We start from the raw sequence: 21,569 nt of genomic DNA, 5'->3' as shown, positions 1-21,569 counted from the left end.
CTGGTTTGGGGGAAGGTTAAGGTAAATGAACGTGGCTGTTAAAGGAAAAGCACAGTGCTGGGATATAGTCAACATTCTCTAAGTGACAGCTGTAGAGCTCTGTCATCTCTTACGCCTTCTAGACCATGTTGAGCAGCCCTCCTGGTTTGCCCAGAGTACCTTTTCTGTCGAATTAGGAAAGATTCTCGGAGGATTCCCTAAGATCATAGTGTGTTGGAAATGAAAAGGGCTTAGAGAACTTATAATGCAGTACTCTGGTGCCATTTGCTCCTTTTTTTCTTTTTCTGAATCTATTTTCTACTTGCTTCTGGCTAACCCTGTCTGTTCCTGTGTGTCCCAGGTTGCCTCTCCATCTCCCTCCTACTTTCACCTGAACTGGGACACTGGGTGGCATCCATTGCAGATCCCTTGTGGAGCCAGGAAATGCTCTGACCTCCATTTCCCTTCATGAAGTCGTAGGGCTTAGCCATCAAGCCTACATGCCATGGGAGTCTGTCTCCCCATCCAAAGAGGAGTTCCATGATTGCTAGATCTGAGTTTTAAAGCCCAACATGTTTACTTCACTAATAGAAACCTAGAAGTCAGCCTTAACTATATTTTTTCTGTTTGTCTAGTTCTCTGTGAAGACTCTAAATTAGTATTATTTTTATTAACTTTTCTGTTTTTGAAAGTCATGGATTTCCTTTTGTCATTGCCTTATGGGAAAAGTCCACATAATAAATGCACAGAAATATGGAGTTGATGCTGCTGGTGGATACAATGGGGTTCTGTCTCAGCAAAAATTCTTTTGGTCCTGTGATGTATCTCCTTGATTGCTTCACATTTTAAAATCAGTGTAATGCACAATTAATCTTTGTCCTGAGTATTTCTCCAGTTTTAAAAACCACTTCTTTGTGTGTGTGTGTGTGAACTCGTCAAGCAAAACTTTTAACAAACATCTCCTAGAAATCTAGAGTAGAGAATTTTGAAGCGTTCATTTGCTTTTCTTGGCATTCACTTCCTTAAAGAAGTCAAAAAATTATCGAAGCATGACTTTCATTTCAGAGACTGCCTTGGCTATCCTTCATCACGCTGTGCTTTTCTCGGGGCTCCCCATTTAATCTCCTAAACTACTTCCTAAGACTTTGCCCCCCACAATGGAATCAAAACTAAATGGTCTGTAATTTCCTCAAGTATCCCCAGATCCTGTTGTAAATAATGACATTGTGCTGGCCACTTTCCAGTCTGAATAAAGTGACCTTGTAAAAAAAAAAAAAGTCTGCTCGCTCTTCTATAATGTCCTTTTCTGCTTTCTGTAGGGCTCTTGGCTACAGCTTGGCAAACAATACCTATTCCAAGAAACGCCATTCTTCAGCCCAGCCGTGTTATTTCCTTCATATAGGCACCACTGGATCCAGAGCTAAAGGACTTATGCTTAAAAGTTAATTAATATTTTAAAATGAGGAATTATAGGTGCACTGTGGTAGAAGGCCAGACTGGATGACCTATGAAGATTTGAATTGACAGAAAATCTATTGTGGTATTGCAAACTCTAAGAAAGTACTGAACTTCCATTCAACCATTAGATAGCTTTTATTGTAATCATGCTCAATACTTTCTTTTTTTTTTTTTTAAGAAAAGAAACCATTTCCTACTTTGTAACACAAAAACATTTTAAATTAGTTATTCCAAGCTGGCAGTTAGAAAAGGAACATTTCACCCCATTGGTAAAGAGAGATGTTCTATTCTTTCTCAGCAATGATGTTGTATTCAAATAAGAAACGTGTGATATCCTGGCCGATGGGGTACTTCCCCCATGCCCTCCAACCCCCCAGGAAGAATCAGGATGTCTGGTAAGACCTAGAAAAAGCAGCTAAACCCACTGAAGGGGACAGAGTACTTCTCACATGAAGACAGAATGAAAACACAAAAACCTATTAGTGTGAAATAACAAAAGCTGAAAGGGGAGGAATAACCAGGCCCTCCGAGTCCCTGGCTATGTGGGACCACCAGCTAGACAAGCTAATTAAAATTAGGAACTCTTTTTTTTTTTTTTTCATGGCCTATGTACAAGTTTTATGTTAGACATTAACACTGCAGCTAAGAGAAAACAGATAGGTGGTGGTGGCAATCTTCATCTCGACGCTAGTGCCTTTTTTGTTCTTTAAGAAAAAACAAATGGTAACGAATTCGTACCAGTATTTTGAACTTCTGAAATCAAATGGTTAAAGACATTTTAAAGGATTATAAAGCTGGAAAATAGACTGTTAAATTTTTTTTTCTTCACCGAGTAGGAAAGAAATAACTACGTTCGGGGGCTGTTTGGTTCTGATTCTGAGCAAAGCAATTGCTTCTGCTTAAGCTTTTATAACTACGAACATCACAGTGGCCCGTGTGCCTTCATTCACTTTCCCTTGGTATTGTTCATCTCTATCAAACACCTACAACACAGTGCACTCCATTGTAGGAGGCTGACAGCAAGGTCCTACTTAATTAACTAATTAGATGACTCATCCTAAACCTAAATTAACATTATTAGGTCTTTTATAATGATTGTTGAAGCATGGAAATTAATTTTCTTACTAGCTATGACCATCATTCGCTGCGAGCACAGTATTAAGAGATAATGCCATGCACAGTAGGAAATCTCTATGGGCAGAAAATGAACATGGTCATCCTTGGTTCACCAATTAGGAAACCTATTGTGTGGCAAAAAAAACATCATTTCTATGCTGTAATATGATCAAATAACCATTAATTACCCTCACTAGTGAGAATTACCTTCTTTGTTGGAGAAGTATCACATTCCATATTATAATTCAGAAATGTCAGGCGAAACCAGCAACAAAAACATCAATTTGTAAAAATGATACATGCAATCCAAATCATATTAACCTGAAATGCTACATGTCGAGTTAAATTAGCATGAGCTTTGTTAAAGAACCTGAATAATACAGCTTACCTCTTAGCCTCTAGATGTATTGATTAAATAGGTCACTGTCACCTGCCTACAAATACAAATATAATCAAAGTATACTGTTCTCTTGAAAACCAAATAGAAAAAAAAAAACCGTAAGTATCCAATCCAGGTTCAAGGTAACTGAGAATGTGTCTACTGACCCATGCAGAGGTGAAATAATAAAGATTAAACAAGTCTCTAGGTGCTATTTTGATCTCTGGTGTATGATTGTGTGTGCACATGTTCACACAAATGTGTGTATATGTACATATGTGCAAATATGCAGACTGCCTGCAGACAGAGTCCAGGGGCTTTCATGAGATTCTCAAGGGAATCTAAGACGGACAGCTTCTCCTCCACAGTGCACTGCTTTCAAAGGCCTGTAAAAGCAGCCACCCTGGAATGGGGGTAATTTCACTGTTCAGCAGCCAAGCGTGAACATGAGTGTGATCACGAGTGTGGGAGCCTCACGGGCAGAAGCATGGCGTGCCAGTTGGGAGGAAGGGGCTCTGCCTCAGGTTGTCAATGTTTGATCTATCTTCTCTATAAACTGGGGGTCCTGTGGCTCATTGTCCTCACCTTTAGGATGGTCCCCAAAGATTGGTGTGTGTGTGTGTGTGTGTGTGTGTGTGTGTGTGTGTGTGTGTGTGTGGTGTTCTCAAGATGATCCAAATAAAAACTGGCAACCATAAAATATTTTTAAAACACTAATAAATTTGACTACGCAAAAATTAAATCATCGAGGGGCTATTATAGTGCTATTTTAAGATAATCCAGCGGAGCTGTGGAAAGCTGTGCGGCAGAGAAAGGTAAGTCCGTATATATACTGGTAATGACAGCTATTCAAACACAATCATTTTATTAAGGGATTCTGTCTATTTTTTGTGTTTGTTTTGAATTCCCTGAGTCCCCGCCCCTCCCTCTAGTGCTCGCTTCAAGTCTCCTGGTCACCCTATTTGTGAGCAACCGTCCTCACCCCTCCCTCGGGAGGGGGCGTCTTCCGACTCCTCTGGAGTCGTCACTTGCAAACTCAAGTGACGTCACAGAGGGGCCTGGTGACGTGCTGATGTTCTCCACGTAGTTGCGCCCAGACGACTACTTTCATTTCCTGAAGAGATATTTAGCAAGGGTATAATCTCATTGGCAAGCAAAGCGTCAACTTCGTGGCAAGCACAATTGTCGCAGTGACCAATCAGCTTACAAAACTCATGTTTCATAAAGACAGAGTGTGTCTACTAACCCGGGTTGGCCCTAGATATAAAGGACCCCACTGCCGCCCACCACTGCTCAGTATACTGATGTTGTGTTTTCTCTTATAACTGAGATCAGACCTCCTTCCAAAGCAATCATTTGAGTTCGTGGCAGTGGTTGTCAGCACACATGGGGCAGCTCCTTTTAAGATCCTTTCGACTGTAGATGTCTTTTCTGATGACGATAAAAAGAAAAGTTCTCCAGTTCATGTAGCCACAAATTGAAATTTTCCGTTCCAATATTTAGATATGATTTGTCTTTGGGGATGGAGTTGTGTGGAAGGGAATCTCACTATAAAGCCCCCAGGACCCCCACGATAAAACACAAAAACCCTCTGGGGAAAAAAATAAACTGATGTTTCTGAGGATCTATTTTATAAAAATGTTTTCAATCGAGAGAGAATTACGTTTCCTCTCTCCCTTTCATCCCTCCCTCCTCTCCAGTTACCCTTCCTCAAACCTTCCCACGCGCCTCCACTCTCAAGGTGACACCCTCTCCTTCTTTGATTATATTTGCTATGTGCATATGTGTATGCACAAATATACCCAAAAACAACCTTCTGAGTTCGGGTTTGTCGTTTTGCGTGCATGTGGTTTCAAGGCTGACCACGCCACACGGGACAACCCTAGAGGAAGCCCAGGTGGGTGTCTCTGACTGACAACAACCATATTCGGCTGAAATGGCAGACAAGAGGAACTTACCTCAGTGTTGTTCGGGTAACCAGAAACTGGGGATACGATCTGGCAGAAGAGCGTGGGAAATCGCATGGTGTCCTGGTGACACCTGCTAAGAACCCCACCCCTTTCGAGTCGACTTTCAAAGGGAACACCCAAGGGTATCTGATCATGTGAAAGACCACAGATTAGTGCTGCCCTCTGCTGGCAAGCAGCTTGACTGCAGTTTTTTCCAAGGGTATACCTGGGTGAATTGACTACTTCCTGTCTCCCTTCCCAGCAACATCAAAGAGAAATAACTCCACTAGATTTACAAGCTGAGTTCTGCCTGGGGATAAGGTGAGAAGGGATTGGGGGTGGAAATATAGGCCCAAAGAAGCAGAAAGACCACAAACCAGGGAAATGCCACTATTAAAATCCAATATAGCTCCCAGGGTTCATCTGTGTATTTGCTTTGTGAGAGAAAATTTTCATTTGAACTCCTGTGACATTTGAGTTACTTAATATTGAATGCATTCTGTGATATATTCAGAAAATGCATTTCTCTAATGTTTCCCTAATTCGTGGGGGCTGCTGTTTTAGTAGTCACCATGATCCTTAATCAGTGGAGTTGTATGGCATGTAGATAGTCTGTAAAAAGTGCTTAATAAAAATCATTTAATTCTAAATTACATGAGTGCACTTAACCCTAAAGATATTAAAACTGATTGTTTGATGTATTGCCATGAGTAGGTAGAAATTCAAAAATAAAAGCTTCCTGCACTTAAATCGAAGAGCACCAAGCTCATAGCCACTTGGTACGAGCACATACATCAGTGTCATGAACCTGGGCTATGATAAACTAACCCATTTTGGGCTTTTAAACTGTAAATATAAAGTACTTGAATTTGATCAGCGATGAGATACGTAAGTGAGTTTTTCTCAGAAAAGTGCTGTGTGTGACCTGATAGCCTGTTAAAAGCCTGTGGAGGTCACCTGGCACTTATTTGTGGACTTCAGTGAGGGTGGCAGCAGGGCCAGCTGCTGATGTTTGACGGGCTAATAATAGTCTAGACAGCAACCTGGAGGCCGAGCTTGTGTGCAAATAGGGGAAAGCCAGCCTTCTCGCTGACTGTATTTTACTTAGTTCTCAATTTGTGTGTTACAATACCGTGTCATGCCAATAAGGGGATCTTAGTCAGTCTTGCTCATGGATCAAAATACATTTTGGAGAGCTATGTCTAAGAGAATCTCAACAATGTCCATGTGTGAGACAGCATGGAAGATCATAAGCTACAAACAGTATTCCCTGTGCCTGGCTGTTCTTCTCAGAAGGTCCTAGTTGCATCTAACCCTTTTCCTCTAGGATTATCTCCTCGGCTCTGAAACTCACTGTTTGCTTGAAGACTACTAAGTAATCGTCCGGCAGAGGGGTAGACCAATTTTATCCTTCCCTCTGTGTTAACGGTGTTCTATGCTTGACTTTTAAGGCTTCTAGAGAGTTGACACTTTTGGAGTTTTTAATAAAGAATAGAAACATCAGGGAAATGATAACTATTCTATTGAGAGTCATGTACTGCTGCTTATCTCACTGTGGATGCAGGTCCCACTGAATGTAACCTATTCAAGTAGGTCATGTGAGACACAAAGTTCTGGTCGCTTCTGGGACCCTATTCCTCATACTGGGTCACCTTGTTCAGCCTTAATACATGGGGAGGTGCTTAGTCTTACTGCAACTTGATATGCCATGTTTTGTTGATACTCATGGGAGACCTGCCCTTTCCTTAACAGAAATGGAAGAGGAGTGGATTAGGGGTGGGGACAGAGGGAGTTGGTGGAGGGGGGAGGGACTGGGAGAAGAGGAGGGAGGGGAAACTGCAGCCAGGATGTAAAATAAATGAATAAATAAATTTATTTTAAAACAAACAAACAAACAAAAAGGCCTAGCAAAGAAGATGCTGTCTTCTAGACTCTAGGCCCTAGAGCATACCTTTTAGCTGTTTTAATACAACTGAAAAACACGCACCCTTTGCAATTATTCAAAGGCACTGCATACCGTCTACATCCGTCTCTTTGGCAATAGACTCTAGATTGACGGTTGCATGCAGAAGCTCACTGGGGTGTGTGCTTGGGAAAAGGGCAGGGTATTCCTATCCTTGAAAGACTCAACAGAGAACACTAAGCTGTGATTGCTTGAGCTGGAGCACTCGTCCATCCTATGAGGAGCTCTGGGTCTAGAATGGCCTTTCAGAATTGTCCCAGATGGAGTTAAGGATGCCTGGTTTTGTAGCCCAGTCACAAGTGGTCATTGAACAGAGGCTGTGTAATGGAAGGGGCACAGCCTTGAGTGAGACCGTTCACTTTGGCTAAGGAAATTTCCAGAGAAGAAATTTAACCTTCAACAGACCGCACTCCCAAGAGCTAGGGGGAATGAGTGCAGAAGCCCTGAAGGAAGGTGCCTGGGTGGTGTGCTTTTTGGAACTGCCTGCTTCCCGTAGTCAGTCAGTTCCTTCCATGTAGAAGCAGCCTCTCCAGGGTTCTGGTTAGTATTGCTTTTCTGTCTATGTGCATGAAAGGAAAGGAAGTAGAAGTATGTGCTAGCGCCTGCTGCTGTATCTGGTCTCCAGGGCCACACAGGTTGATAGTCATTTTCCTATTTCATTGCTCAATCTAGATTCCTTCCACCCTTGTGAGCATCTCTGTTGGTCTAGGTACTTGAACGGGCCTTCTCATCCCCAAGAGCTATGAACCTCTACAGCAGAAGTCACCGGGATGTGCTTAGGCCATGATGGATGCATGTGTCCCTCTGCAGTCAAAAATCAGGCGGTGGGTGCAAAAATACACCATGCACCCACATCCTTTACGTCTTCAAGGCAGCACTACTGCAGTTCTCCTCAAGGTATGATAATTAAGGTGGGGGGTGGAGAAACAGGTTCAGGGGCTTCCACTTAGCCTTCCCAAGTTTGATAACTCACTTTAAAGAAGAATGAGCCAAGGTGAGGGTTCTTCCAACCATCAAATACGTTCACTACAAATGAACATTCAAGGGTCATTAAAGAAGTCATTGACTGGGTCTGTGTTAACGATCAGAATGAGTTGATTAGGACCTCATGCTTTATATGGTTCCAACACCTCCCACTAATAAGAGGGGTATTCAAAAAAGTGGAGATCTCCAGATATCATTGTCAACTCAAATCCTACATCCAATCATCAACAAAAATCTCTGCGTATTCTCTATTATCTATTCTGCAGTTATTTAACCTATGGTCATAGGACCCTTTCGAGGGAGGCCTAGATAACCATTGCATTATATTCCAGACATGAAGCCGCACAGTCAAAGTCTCTCATTTTACATGTGGATCTCATTTTACAAGTGTCTGAGAATTGACTCAGACTCAGAAGCTAGGAAAGATCACTTTTTCCACCATTGAGTTGGCTGTGTCAGAATCTTTATCATTCATTATCGGTGTGCAAATTAAGTAATATCCTTCCTGCTTGTTCATGTACCCTGCCTCTGGGAGTACTGCATTTACTAATCGTCTCCACAATTCTTTTAGTGTCAGCCCATCTGAATGCAACTCCTGCAGGATTGCTCATTGTTACAATGGTTTCACTTTGCCCTGTTGGGGATACAGAGTCTTTCATGTGGCTCTCTCTGGCCTCAAGTTCTCCATTCTCCTGCCTTAGCCCCTCAAGCGCTAGGATTATACGTGGGTGCACCATACCCAGCATTAATCTTGCTTTTGACGGGGGCCATGGTGTAGTCTCTATATCAACATCATCACTGTCCTACAATTAGCAGTTCTGTAATAAGCGTCCTGCCTGAGCCACAGATCACAGAAGGCCGTCCTCACTGGGCTGCTCAGCAGTAGTGGCCTACAGCAGCACATTCCTATTGCTCTAATAAGCAGAATTCTGTGCAGGTCTCCCTGATACACATTGTCTACTGGTGGCCTATTTTAGTTTTACGTTATGTATGTGATGGCATGCTCATTCACCTGTTTGAACGTGTTCTCCACAATTTGTCAAGGATTTCATTTTTAATCTGGGCCCTTACTTTTTCCAACCTCCCCACATCATGCTAGCATTGTCTCCTGGGGCCCCTACTGGGAATTAAATTTCATGTCTCGGGTGAATGTTCCTATATTGGAACCTTCTTTATTGAAAACCTCTTCTTTATCCAGCTTTACATTATGTCCCTTTGTTTTGACTCTTTGGGCTCTCTGGTACTGTCTTGGCTTCTAATAATGCGTTTGACTCTGTCCCAAAGATGCTTAGTATATATTCTATTTTCCTTATAGGCTCTGCACTTCCCTGGCTGGGTCATGTGGTAACTTGATCCTAGATTTTGGTCTAGTTGCCAGAAAGGAAGGTATAGGTAGGTCCTCAGAAAGTCTTGTGTGATCTAGCAAGGAGAGGCCTTCATCGTCTTGAGTGAGAGGTAAGAAGCACTAGCCATTAGCAAAAAGTAGAGTGGCCCCCTTTCTGCAGACCTAGACATTTCAGCCTGATCTTTTTTCAGTGTTCTTGAGAGCAGAAAGACACATGACCCTATCTCAAGTCTCAGAATCCCACTCCCAATAGAGCCTTTGGTTTTGGTGTAGGAAACATACTGGCGTTGAGGAGTTCTCTTTCTTTGGAACTCTTCCGCCTCTAAAACTGAGTCCAGATCTTGGTCCCCAGCGTTTTTGGACCTCAAACTGTAGGGAACCAGAATGACACATGGCCAAAGGAACTCTGCTTTTGGTTAGTGATGAATTATCCCTTTGCCTTTCATTTTCTTTCAAATATATTAATAACAACCAACAACTAGTCAACCAGTTCCATAGTCTTTATATGTAGTCCTTTTCCCATGCCTCTCAAGTTCCTGAGATTCCTAGGTCCATTTTTGGTTTCTATGGTCTTAGGTCTGCCTATACTTCCTGGGGAGATAGATAGGTAGACAGATAGACAGATAGACAGACAGACAGACAGACAGACAGACAGACAGATAGATAGATAGATAGATAGATAGATAGATAGATGATAGACAGATCCATCCTGGGGAAAATTATAGATAGAATTTATAGATACAAAGCCTATGAGGATGTAATGGAAGTGGGACTGGGCGAAATGAGATGTTGAACTGGGAAGCAGCTGCAGCACAAACCCCAGCCAATCCCCTAGGAAATGCTGGAAATGCTGATTGTTTATTTGTTGCTCTGAAAGACTCGTGTTTCTGGCTGGCCTCAGACTCAGAAGTAAAAGCTCTCAGGACAGACAGTCTACGTCTTGGCAGTCTGTTCCTGGCACTTTGCTTTGGCTTCCTCCATTCTCTCAGCCACCAGTTTAGCATATTCTGCAGCCTCCTCCTCCTCGTTTTTCTTGGCGTGTTGTTTCTTTGGAGCAATATATCGTTGTTTGTGTTGCAGGACCCAGGGAGTAACAGTACCTTTGGGCGTTTTGGTCCTGGGCTTCTTGCCTTCTTTGTTTAAGGATTTCTGACAGCATTTTAGCTGACATCATCTTCTTCAGAGAGATTGAAAAGCTTTCAAACTACTCGATAGCTCTTTTGGGTCCAAACCACCAAGGCACAGTAGTATCTGTCAGTCCAGGAATATCTCTCTCTTCTTCTTTTTTATTTTTTTTTAAATAATACCTAAGCTGAGAACATGTACAATGCATCTGTGAGCACACATGTGCGTGCTCTTTCCAGTTCTCCTTGATCTATAAGAAGAACATCCTTTACTCAACAAGTACACTCTGCCAGGGGTTAAGTCACCTTGCTTCATGGGAAAACCCTGTTTGTGTTCCCACCGCTGATTCAGACCACACACCCCTTCCACTCAGCACTCAGCACGGTATCACAGGCAGCATCAGCAGCTAGTTCTGTGGCCGTGTGCTGCTCACAGGAAGTATGAAGGTATGTTCACTGTCCACTTCAGTGACTTTGACAGCCGGTGACTGGGAAGGAGACATTCAGCCTCATCTTGACATGGCCAACCACCAGTTACCACAAAAATGTAGTCAAGTTTTTTAATTACTGCTTATTGGAGGCAGAGGTCATCTTCTGTGCTCTTTATGACATCTATCAGCATGTGGAATCTGTCCCAAATAAACTCCATAATTTCCTTCCTCCTTGTAATCAAAATATTTCTGTATATTGTCAAATGTCTCCTATGGGTGTTTTGCCTCCACCTGAGAGTCATCAGAGTTGAGAGCATGTCACAAGAAAGAATACTCAGTGCACCTGTGGTGGCTGGAATGAGAATGGCCCCTGTAGGCTCATATGTTTGAGCATTCGGTCCCCAGTCAGTGGAATTGTTTGGGAAGGATTAGGAGGCGTGACCATGTTGGAGGAGGTGTGTCACTAGGGTCAGATTTGAGGTTTTAAGTGACTCACACCCCCAGTGTGCTAGTTCTCTGCTTCCTGTTTATGGATTGGGATGTGAGCTCTCAACTGCTGCTCCAGTGCCAATATACCTGCTCCTTGTAGCTACGCTCACTGCCTTGATGGACTCCAGCCCTCTGAAACTCTAACCCAATCAAATGCTTTCTTTTATAAGTTGCCTTGGTCATAGCGTTTTGTCACAGATACTATTAGGTAACTAATACAGTACCCTTAGCAGCTGGTACCTTAGGAAGCTTGGATCAATAGAGCCTGACTCCTGAAGGAGGGTCTGGGCAGTGCATCACAGTATCCCTTATTTATCTTATGAGAGGTAAAGGGAGGTGGGTTCAGGGAAAAAGAAAACACATTATATCTAGTTCCAATATCTGCAGCTTATGTTTTAATGTTTACATTTTCAATTCATTTTGAGTGTGATGTGTGTTAAGGTGTACTCTTAATTCCACTATTTAAAAAAATGGCAATTGTCTAATGCTTTTAATTGAAATGGTTCATCATTTCCTTTTATTTTGAAATCTCTCATAATGTATCATGGCTTTCAATACACTTGTGAGTCTGTCTTTGGCCTTCTCTTCCAGCTTTGAAGGTTCATGCAGCCTTTTTTTTCCCTTTCCTGCACTGAGTGTCTGTGCCTGACCAGGGCTGAAGTCTAGAGAAAGGGAGATTCTATGTGTTCATCATCATGGTATTAGATGATATATCACCTTTGGCCCAGACACATAGTTTAACTCCCCAAATGAATGTTGAGCCTCAGAACTCCAATTAATCTTGTTAGTCTTGGAAACTTGAACTACCTTGGATATTGAACAACTTGGAAAAATGAACTATGGTGGAAATTGAAATTAAAGACAATCCTTGGAGCTGGAGGATGTAGCTTGGTTGTTAGAGGGCTTGCTTTGCATGCAGGAAGCCCTGGGGTTAAGTCCCCAGAACCACATAAACTAATATTCATGGTAGTTACTATCTATAATCACAGCATTATGGATGTGGAGGCAGAAGAATCCAGGTCATCCTTGGCTACATATGCATTGAGGCCAACTTAGAGTACATAAGACCTTGTGACCCAAAATGAAAACAGTATCTGGAAATTGGACTTTCCTTGTATGTTCGTGTGTTCATTGAGGGTGTATTCATGTTCATGTGTGCACATGGGATAAAAGTGCATGTGTGTAGAAAGGCCAGAGGCTGAGGTTGGGATGTCCTCCTCAATCACTTCTTCACCTTATTATTGTTTTGAGAATTTCACACATGCATATAATACATTCTATGAACCCACTCCTTATTCCCTCCCCTCCAGCTGTACCCCAAATTTATGTGCATGGGTATAAGACCTTCTGCGGGAACACAGGCAGCCTCTTGGGGCTGCATCCCTGGAGAAAACAGACTTTCCCTCCCCTATAAGCCCTTAATTGTCAATAGCTCCTCAGCTTTGGGTGGGATTTTGAAGAGTCTGTCCTCCATCCATGCTGGGATTTTGGCTGCTTTGATCTGGTGTAGGTCTTTCTGAGACAGGGTCTTCCACTGAACCATAATCTTATCATTCATCTAGACTGACTGGGCAAAAGCCTTGAAGAGCCTTCTGCTTCCACCTCACCTGCACTGGGATTATAGGCACATGCTGTTGAACATAGCTACTACCTGATTATTGTGGATTTGAACGCTGATCCTCATGTTAACATTGTTGGCATTTCATTGACTGAAACACCTCCCCAACCACTTTTTTAAAAACCTTTTTGGGACAGGATTTAAGTAGTCCAGCCTGGTTTTGAACTTCCTTTGTGTCTAAGGCTGGCTTTGAACTCTTGATCCTCTTATGTCCATCTCACAGTTGCTGATATTCCTGATGTAGCCACCACTCCTGGCTCTAAAAGTTGGACCTTCAAACAAATGAAGAAAATGAAACATATATGGATATCACGTGGCCTAAGAGGGAAAGCGAGCATATCTGTGACTGTTTTTGTGGATACGAGTGTATCACATGTATGGGAATGTATGCATGGATATGTTGTAGAAAGTTGGAAGGCAGCCAACACTGAGCTGAAAGAAATTCTGTTCTGAGAGGACTGTAGAACTGTGTAGGAAGTCACTGTTTGAATGGTTTTTGTTTGATTTAAAATGATATGTGGAATCTTGTGTTTGTTATAAGATACAAGCCTTAGAAGGACTTACTATTGATAAGATACAAGCTTTAGAAAGATCTACTAATGAAAATAAAAAAAAATACTCAGACACAGACAAAGGAATTTAGAGCAGAACCAACCACACCATTGCATTGCAGCCTAAGGTTATTAGAAAACCAACTTTAATTTATCCAGTTACCATACAAGAAAGACCACCAATTCAGGATTTCAATGGGCAGCTGCTTTGAGTTCTGAAAAAGCTGATTCTGTAATCACAAGTTAGAAGTCATGGCCATTTTGGGACTACCTGTATACATTAAGACTGTTAATGCTCCAGCATATGTCTCTAGTAAAATGCAACAGGTTTTTTTTTGTTTGTTTTGCCTATTACAACATAAGCATATCACAGCTATACCACACAATCCTACAGGACAAACAGTTGTAGAAAGATCTAGTTGCACTTTAAAAAATATACTTAATAAACAGAGATAGATTACACAATGATTTATTAACTTTAATTTTTAAATGCTAATGAGAAAGGAAGAACAGCTGCAGAGAGACATTGGATAGTAGAAAAAAACTACTGAAATAAATCAGTCTGTATACTTTAAGGCTGTATTGACCTCAGAATGGAAACCAGGATATGTGTTACAATGGGGAAAAGGTTTTTATTTTGTTTGCACAGGAGAAGAAAAACTATGGATATCATCAAAATTGATAAAGATTAGACCTCTTGATTAGAAAAGGTGATAGCTAATCAAACAGCATGCAGTTCAATTTGCCAAAAAGGGAGACTCCCCAAAGTTAAGGTTGGGGCAGGGTTTTTGTCTTTTTAGAAGACCCAGCTAAGGAATCTAAAAACCACAGGACAAATGAGACATCTGAAGAACAAGGACAAATCATCTATAGAAAATGCCCCCAAGAAAAAGGTAAATTGATCTAATGGTATATAGTACACTTACAATAAGATACAATCTTATAAATCTTCCCAAATGTTTGTCTCTACTGTCTTCTACAAACATATAAGGAAACTGGTCTTTTTGCAGTTCCAGTTCAACTAAAAATTAAAGTTGGCTTTGAAGTTGGAATGTGGCTCTCTTCTTCTCTAAACCCAAGCATATTTGTTAAAGGAAAATTGAAAATCTCTGTCTCATGTCAGAAAAGCCACCCGGTATGGGACAGATGATAAACCAAACTTAGGACTATTCTATTGCCACTAATCTTATAATCCTTTTGTTTTATTTTGAGATTAATATATGTAAATATGTATATATTTAAACCTTCTGTTGTGATATTAATGGTCATATAGAGCAGTAATTCTAGAAATAAGCTTCATCTAGCTTCCTGTTTGTGATCTCAGGCTTGAGCCTGAAGCAGGTAAGTAGGAAATAAGTTTGTGTACCCCAGATGTATTTAATAGATTGTGGTCCTTTAACTTCTCTGATAATCTGCTTTATATGACATTTAAATTGTTTAAGTTTCCTGCAGTGAACAAGGACCATTCCTAACAGTGAATCTCTGAAAGGATGTTGGAACAATAAATCCACTTGGACTGTGGTAATGCCACAGTTGACAAACACCTCCCAAAGATGAGCTTTGGACTACAAACTGCTCAGGACAACTTCAAAGCAGTTAGCTGAGATGGTCCAGCCTTGTAGACTACTCTAGTCAGGACTTCAGATAAGCCTTCCACTCTCCCCATCACATCGAAGCTGGACAACAGCTATCTCTCCCAGAACTTGATCTTTATCTCAATTTTTTCAGGGTCTCTGAAAGATGTTGTTGCCCCCCCCCCACAGTAGGAAGTAATTTTAAGAATATGACACCTACATTCCCAAGAGGTAGGATGCGTGGCTTTTGGTCATTCAATGGATGTTTGCCATTATTTAAGGGGATTAGTCACAAGTCGTTATTGGTCATTGTCACAGGAAATTAGATTTAGGGATCTTGTTCTGAAAAGAAAAAGGGGGATATAGAAATTATAGGATAAAAGGGTAGATTATTGAATCTACTTTCAAACTGAAAAAGCAACTACTAGTCTTTTTTTTTTTTTTTTTTTTTTTGGCTTTTTGAGACAGGGTTTCTCTGTATAGCTTTGTATCTTTCCTGGATACAAAGCTTTTCCTCACTCTGAAGCCCAGGCTGGCCTAGAACTCACAGAGATCTGCCTGCCTCTGCCTCCTGAATGCTGGGATTAAAGGTGTGCACCACCACCGCCTAGCTGCAACTACTAGTCTTAAATGTTTTATACTGGTATAAATTTTTGTATATTGATACAAATTTAAAGTTATTTTTGTAATACTGTATGTTTCTACTTTTGTTTAAGATATTTTTGTATATTGATACAAATTTAAGGTTATTTTTGATATACTGTGTTATATGTTTCTATTCCTGTTTAAGTTATTGTACCTATGCAGCTCATTAAAAAATATAATGTAAAGTCCTTGAAAGCTATTTAGGATAATAAATAAATACAGATTAGTAGTCATCTGTAACAATCAAACTTTTAGTCATTTTAGGTATGTTTTCAAGGTCAAACAGAGACCTATTTTAAATAGATAGATGGTCTTCAAACATTTCAGAGACCCACAGAATATGGCATTTTAATGTTTTAGTAACATAAAGCTTTTCATGACTGTGAGACACACCTGCTTCTGGCAGCACCAATTTACTCCAAAAGAGGGTGACAGGCATCGAAGAACCTCCACATGGAGTTTGCTTTCATTTGTGGCAAAGTTAGCCGCTGGGCGAAGAAACTTCCCTTGCCTCGACTGCTGACAGTATGAGGTCCAAATTGAAGAAGCTGGACACAAAAGAAGGCAACTGCTGAACTTTGCCAAGACAAGGTAGAACAGTCTTTCAAAATTCCTGCTTCACAGAAAAGTCTGTCAGATATTTTAGGCCTGTAGACTTGAAGATGGATCCCCCAACGCTGCAGAGGAACCCTGGGGTGACTGTCCAGGCCGCCAGATGTCTCTGTTGTTTTTTACTTTTGGCAGTTGTTTGCTCTGCATATTCTGTTTACTCAAGTATTATTATATCCTTCTCGGGTCTCTGATGGGGTTGAAAACTAGATAGCTATAGTTACAGTTTTCCTTAGATATGATAGAAAGTAATTAGGTGCAAAACGTTGGACTAACCAACATAAGATAGATAATAGAGTATTTTCTCTGAATTTGCCAAATACTAATGAACTGGACATTGTGAATATATTTCTTACTTGATAATTATTCTTATTGTATATAGTTTTACTATGCTAACATAGTTAAAAACCTATCCTTTTTATTTAGACAAAAGGGGGAAATGTTGTGGGAGAACTGTTCATACAGCCGTTCCACTGTGCCAACAAAGGACAGAGTCAGCAGTTGGCTGACCAGGATTGGCCACAGAGTTCTTGGAGGACTGAGGAGATCTGATAGAGAAAACAGGAAGAGAAAAGAGGGAGCTCCTGGGGAGGGGGATTTGAGGGGGGGTGGCTTACGATTTGGGGAAATGTAGAGAGAGGGCCAGCCAATCAACTCTCTCCTGTCCTTGGATTTATCAGGCCTTTATCTCCATTTCTGACTTCTGAGTTTTTATTATACTGGAACAATTTCCATGTTTGTTACACTTCTTCCTCGACAGTCAACTTACCAGTGCCTTCCCAGGGCTCCCATAGCACTCTCCCTATTGTTGTGGGTGCTAGTCTCTGCCAGAACTCATTCTGGGCTCCTGCTGGGGGAATGTGTTTATCTCCTAGACTGGAACTGCAGGTAGGATTCATTTCAGCACATCAGGAACTTAATAAGCAGGGGTTAAGAGAATCAATGAATATACACTGTTCACTATAGACCAGCTCTGTCTAATCATGGGAAATATGAGCCACTAAATTGTCTGGTAGCTGCATTCAAAAGAGTGAAAAGCAACGAGTAGAATTGTTTCTTTTTTAACCCAATCTGTTAATGATTATTTTAACAAATGATCACACAAATAAGTATTGATATGGTTTACACTGTCTTTCATATTGTGTCTTCAGAATTTCACCATGTGTTTTTTATTGAACAGCACATCTCAAAGCAGACTAGCCACATTTCAAGTGATCAGTAGCCATATTGGGCAGTGTATTCTAGGATAAGGGATGTGGTTGAGGTACACGCAAACACCTTTGTCTATGAAATCAGTCACTGAGGGCATACATAGTTCATACTTGGTGATTACATGGCACCTCAGTGGTCCTCACCTAGGAGAGATTGGTGTGTGATCTGTGAACAGCCAACAAAGAGCAATGGAACTGTGGACAGCTAACAAGCTTCTCAAACAGACCTGTGGGGCTGAGATACACAAATAAGCTGCCTCCCTAGGGAACATAAAAGGCATTAGGTAAGAGCTACATTCTTTGGTCCGCAAAGCCACACCTTCCAATGCCATCATCTCTGAGGCTCTACTCACCCAAAGAGAAAGCCACAGTAATGTAAATACAATCATTTGCAGATGCCAGGGTAGAGGTAGCTCCAGGTATCCACACCCTCTAGGGATACCATTCCATCTGAGGGAGGAGATAAAAAGAAATTTCTTAATCAGGAAACCATTCCAAGATCTAAGCTGTTTATCTTGTTCAAACCTGTTGGCTCCATCTAACTCGGACTGAAGTGGGTGTTTGCTGGGCCCAACCTTTACTCTGTTGGGGTCAAAACCAAGAAAAAAAAAAATTCTCCATCTCTCAGTCCCAAATTACGGTGACTTCAACTGGGAAACTTAGTGCCAGCTGGCACAGAACATAAGGTGGAACTGTGAGTCAACTTGGCACTCCTAGCCTGGCACCCTCTTGGTGGGCAGTATCCCAAAGCTGCCTGCCATGCCCCTTCTCCTCTGTAATAACAGGCCCTCCTTGCAATGAAAACAAGTCAGGGACCCAAATTAGCATCAGAACCAAATGGTCTCCTGGGAAACTAATGACAATTATTCCAGGTTTAAAACATTTTCTTTGCAACCTAGACAGAGAAGCCAGGTCTTTCACGAGGACAAAAGCCTTGTGCCAAAGAACTCCATCTCCTATAAAGAAATGTCACTGACCAAAGATTATGAAATAGCTGAAAGATTCTATTTGGGGCTTTCGGGGCATACTCTATGTATTTGCTTATTCTTTACTCCCATATAATCTTTCCCCATTCATTCATCGCTGGATTTTTTTTCTTTCAACAGAAGTGAAACATTTCTCATTAGTTTCTTTTTGTAATAGTCCTTCTTGCAAAAAGTTGGAGTCCTTAGAATGCAAGCGACTTGAAGATAGGTCAGGGAGCCTTTCCCTTATCAGGTGGAGAAGATTCAGGCCAGCATACTTCCACCATCAAATCCTCCCACCTGGAAATCATCTGAAAAATAATCAGCTTGCATTGTGATGGTAATAGTGTACAATTGTAGAGTGGCTCATAGTTTACAAAATGCCTTCTCGTTTCCACAATTCAACTTTGCAACAGTTGGAGTAGGAGCAGTAGGTCTTGTCTTTATTCAATATTTCTCCACACAACTGGTACTCCGTTGAGAAATGTATTTGGAAACCATCACTAAGACACAGCACCTTCTGGAAGAAGCTGAGTCCTCAGGGACAAATAGGAAACCATGAAAACTCACAGAAACTTTCCGATAGAAGTACCAGCATGCTGTAGGAGCATGGAAGAGGGACCTTCAATGCAGCATTTTAGGTATTGAGTAATTCCTTAGTCTGAAGAAGTTAAGCTCCTTGGTGACAGAATTCCTGGTATCCTACTAAGTTAGTAAAAACTTATAGGTAGAGAGGCCTCAAGTGGCTCTAGGTCACACTGACTGACTGTGTCTTATCTGAAGGATATAATTATGATGTATTTAAAATAGATGCTAATTGTTTACATTACATTACATACAGCATGACTCTAAAGGATGTGAATGGTGATGACTGTAGGTATATCTCTAACAGGCCTATTTTCTTCATGAAATATTGGGATCCCTATGCTTTCCAAATGAGTATTAGACTCCCAATAGAACTACTTCTAAATGTAAACATGACTTAAAACATCTTAATAATTTCCTTTTCTTTTTTTTTTTTGATATTTTTCAGAATATATAGGAAGTCTTCCCTGCTCCCCCCACCTCCCCACACACACTTGTTTTATAATCATAAAAGAGTGTATACTCAAGGCAACAACAGAATATCCAAGAGGAGTCCCAGTGGGGACCCAGCATCAAAGGTGTAGCAGAAGCCAGGGGCCTCAAACCAGAACAATGACTCACTGCAATGAACCCTTGCAAGTAAACGTGTGTGAACTAAAGGGTAGACTGTGGGACTCACTGTGTCACACTACAGCTGCCACGTGGAGACTTTTTTTTTGTATGTTAGTCTGTTTGGAGGTTTTGGTTTTTAGTTTTTTGTTTTTCTTTTAAATTTTATTTTATTTTTTGGGGTGGGGGAGGTTGCAAGGGCAGAGGGCAGATATGAAGGGACAGGGAGATGAATAGGATCAGGATTCATGATGTGAAATCCACTAAGAATCAGTTTAAGAAAAATCTAAAAAAGGGTGCATGTACTAATTCTTTATTGTTATATGACTATACAGCTTTATAAGTTTTAGATATTTTATTCCAAGGTTTGAAGTTGCTTTACACGTCATCTTTAGAAAGGAGCAGGACCACATTGTAAATAGCACACAGAGGGCCCAGGAAGGTGGTCCAACTAGAAAAGTGCTTGCCACTCAAGCTTGAGGGCCTGAGTTTGGATCCCTAGCACCCAGGTATGTCAAGTCACTCCTGCAATTCCAGTACCAAGAGACAGAACTTTTTTGGCTGCTTGGAATACCTTCCTATGTATGTAAAAACAGCATCCTTTAAAATGACATCATGGGCATGCAATATATGGATGTGCTATAAGTTATTTTTAAAAACCTGAATAATTCTGGGTTGTTTCTATAATTATCAGTCTTATGAACAATATGGTAATGTCTTTATTCTTAATAACATTGCTTTGAGTATTTCTAGAAATTTCTAGGAGTTGAAAGCAGATTCTTTGCAGATTCTCAGTGGTACCGAGGCTTCAACATTTAAAGACAATAACTAGGTTGTCTGAAAGTGCTTTGTCGAGACAATGAAATTTGCCGGTCAGTGATGGCAGAGGAAAGGTTTCTGAGTAGCTGCTGTGGAGCAGTCAAGTGCCGGATGCTTGAGTCACCCCATGACTCCTGGAAGTACAGAAGAGAGCTGGCACTGTTGTGCTCTTTATGACAAGCGTATTGAGACATGGGGAAGCCAAGGTCTTCTCCCAAAGGAACAGAGCTGGCAAATGGCAGAGCCAAACTGGGCCTTTCGAGTTCTTTACAGTTCAGTGGGCTTCTTAGTGAAATAAAGACACGTCTGTGATTTCTTGGCTAAAGTTCCAACTACTGAGCCAGGTCTGGTGGTACAAACTTTTCATCCCAGCTACTTGGGAGGCTGAGGCAGGAGAGTTACAAGTTCAAGGTCTGTCTGTGTGACAGAGTTCGTTCCTGCCTTGGCAACTTGGTGAGATCCTGTTTCAAAGGAGAGGGTAAAAAATGGAGCTGAGGATGTAGCCTAGTGAAGGTGGGGAAAGAGAGTCTGCCTGGCCTTTGAAAAGCCCAAGAATCAACCTCCAGTGCCCCTAAAAACAAACAAAAATTTTTCAACTATCTCTAAAGAAAATTTGAAAATGTTTTGATGAGTTTAAGAAATGCCAAAATAAATCTGTAATTTTCAAAACATATATCAAGGATAGAATTCATCTTAAATATATACACTTCACTGCTTGTATTTATTTATTTATTTATTTATTTATTTATTTATTTATTTATGTTTTTTTGAGACAGGGTTTCTCTGTGTAGCTTTGCGCCTTTCCTGGAACTTACTCTGTAGCCCAGGCTGGCCTCGAACTCACAGAGATCTGCCCGACTCTGCCTCAGGAGTACTGGGATTAAAGGCGTGCGCCAGCCTCACTTCACTGTTTGAAACGTCTCCTTGCTTTTGTCAACTTGTTCTTTTTATTCATACTGAATAACAATGCTCTCTTAAAATGGTGTGCCCCAAATACATACATTTGTTTATTCTGAAATTTTCTTTCTGCTTTGGGTTTACAGTAATTCTGTTAATTTCACAGTAAAGAAGCAAGCTTATTAGCAAATCAGTTTGGCTCCATGCATCATTGTACTTGCGCAGAACTCATTTCTCATCCAAGACACTCTTCCTTTCTTATCTTACTA

General features: G+C 41.1%; 1 pseudogene; it reads right to left on the bottom strand.

Moving 5' to 3' along the window:
* Positions 1–2,336: 2,336 nt before the first annotated feature.
* The window catches only part of LOC143268528 (small ribosomal subunit protein eS6-like), a 43,610-nt pseudogene continuing 24,377 nt past the window's right edge, over positions 2,337–21,569 (bottom strand).

This window comes from Peromyscus maniculatus, chromosome 14 (genome assembly GCF_049852395.1).
Source record: "Peromyscus maniculatus bairdii isolate BWxNUB_F1_BW_parent chromosome 14, HU_Pman_BW_mat_3.1, whole genome shotgun sequence".
Lineage (NCBI taxonomy): Eukaryota > Metazoa > Chordata > Mammalia > Rodentia > Cricetidae > Peromyscus > Peromyscus maniculatus.
This window is presented reverse-complemented; position numbering and strand designations above follow the sequence as displayed.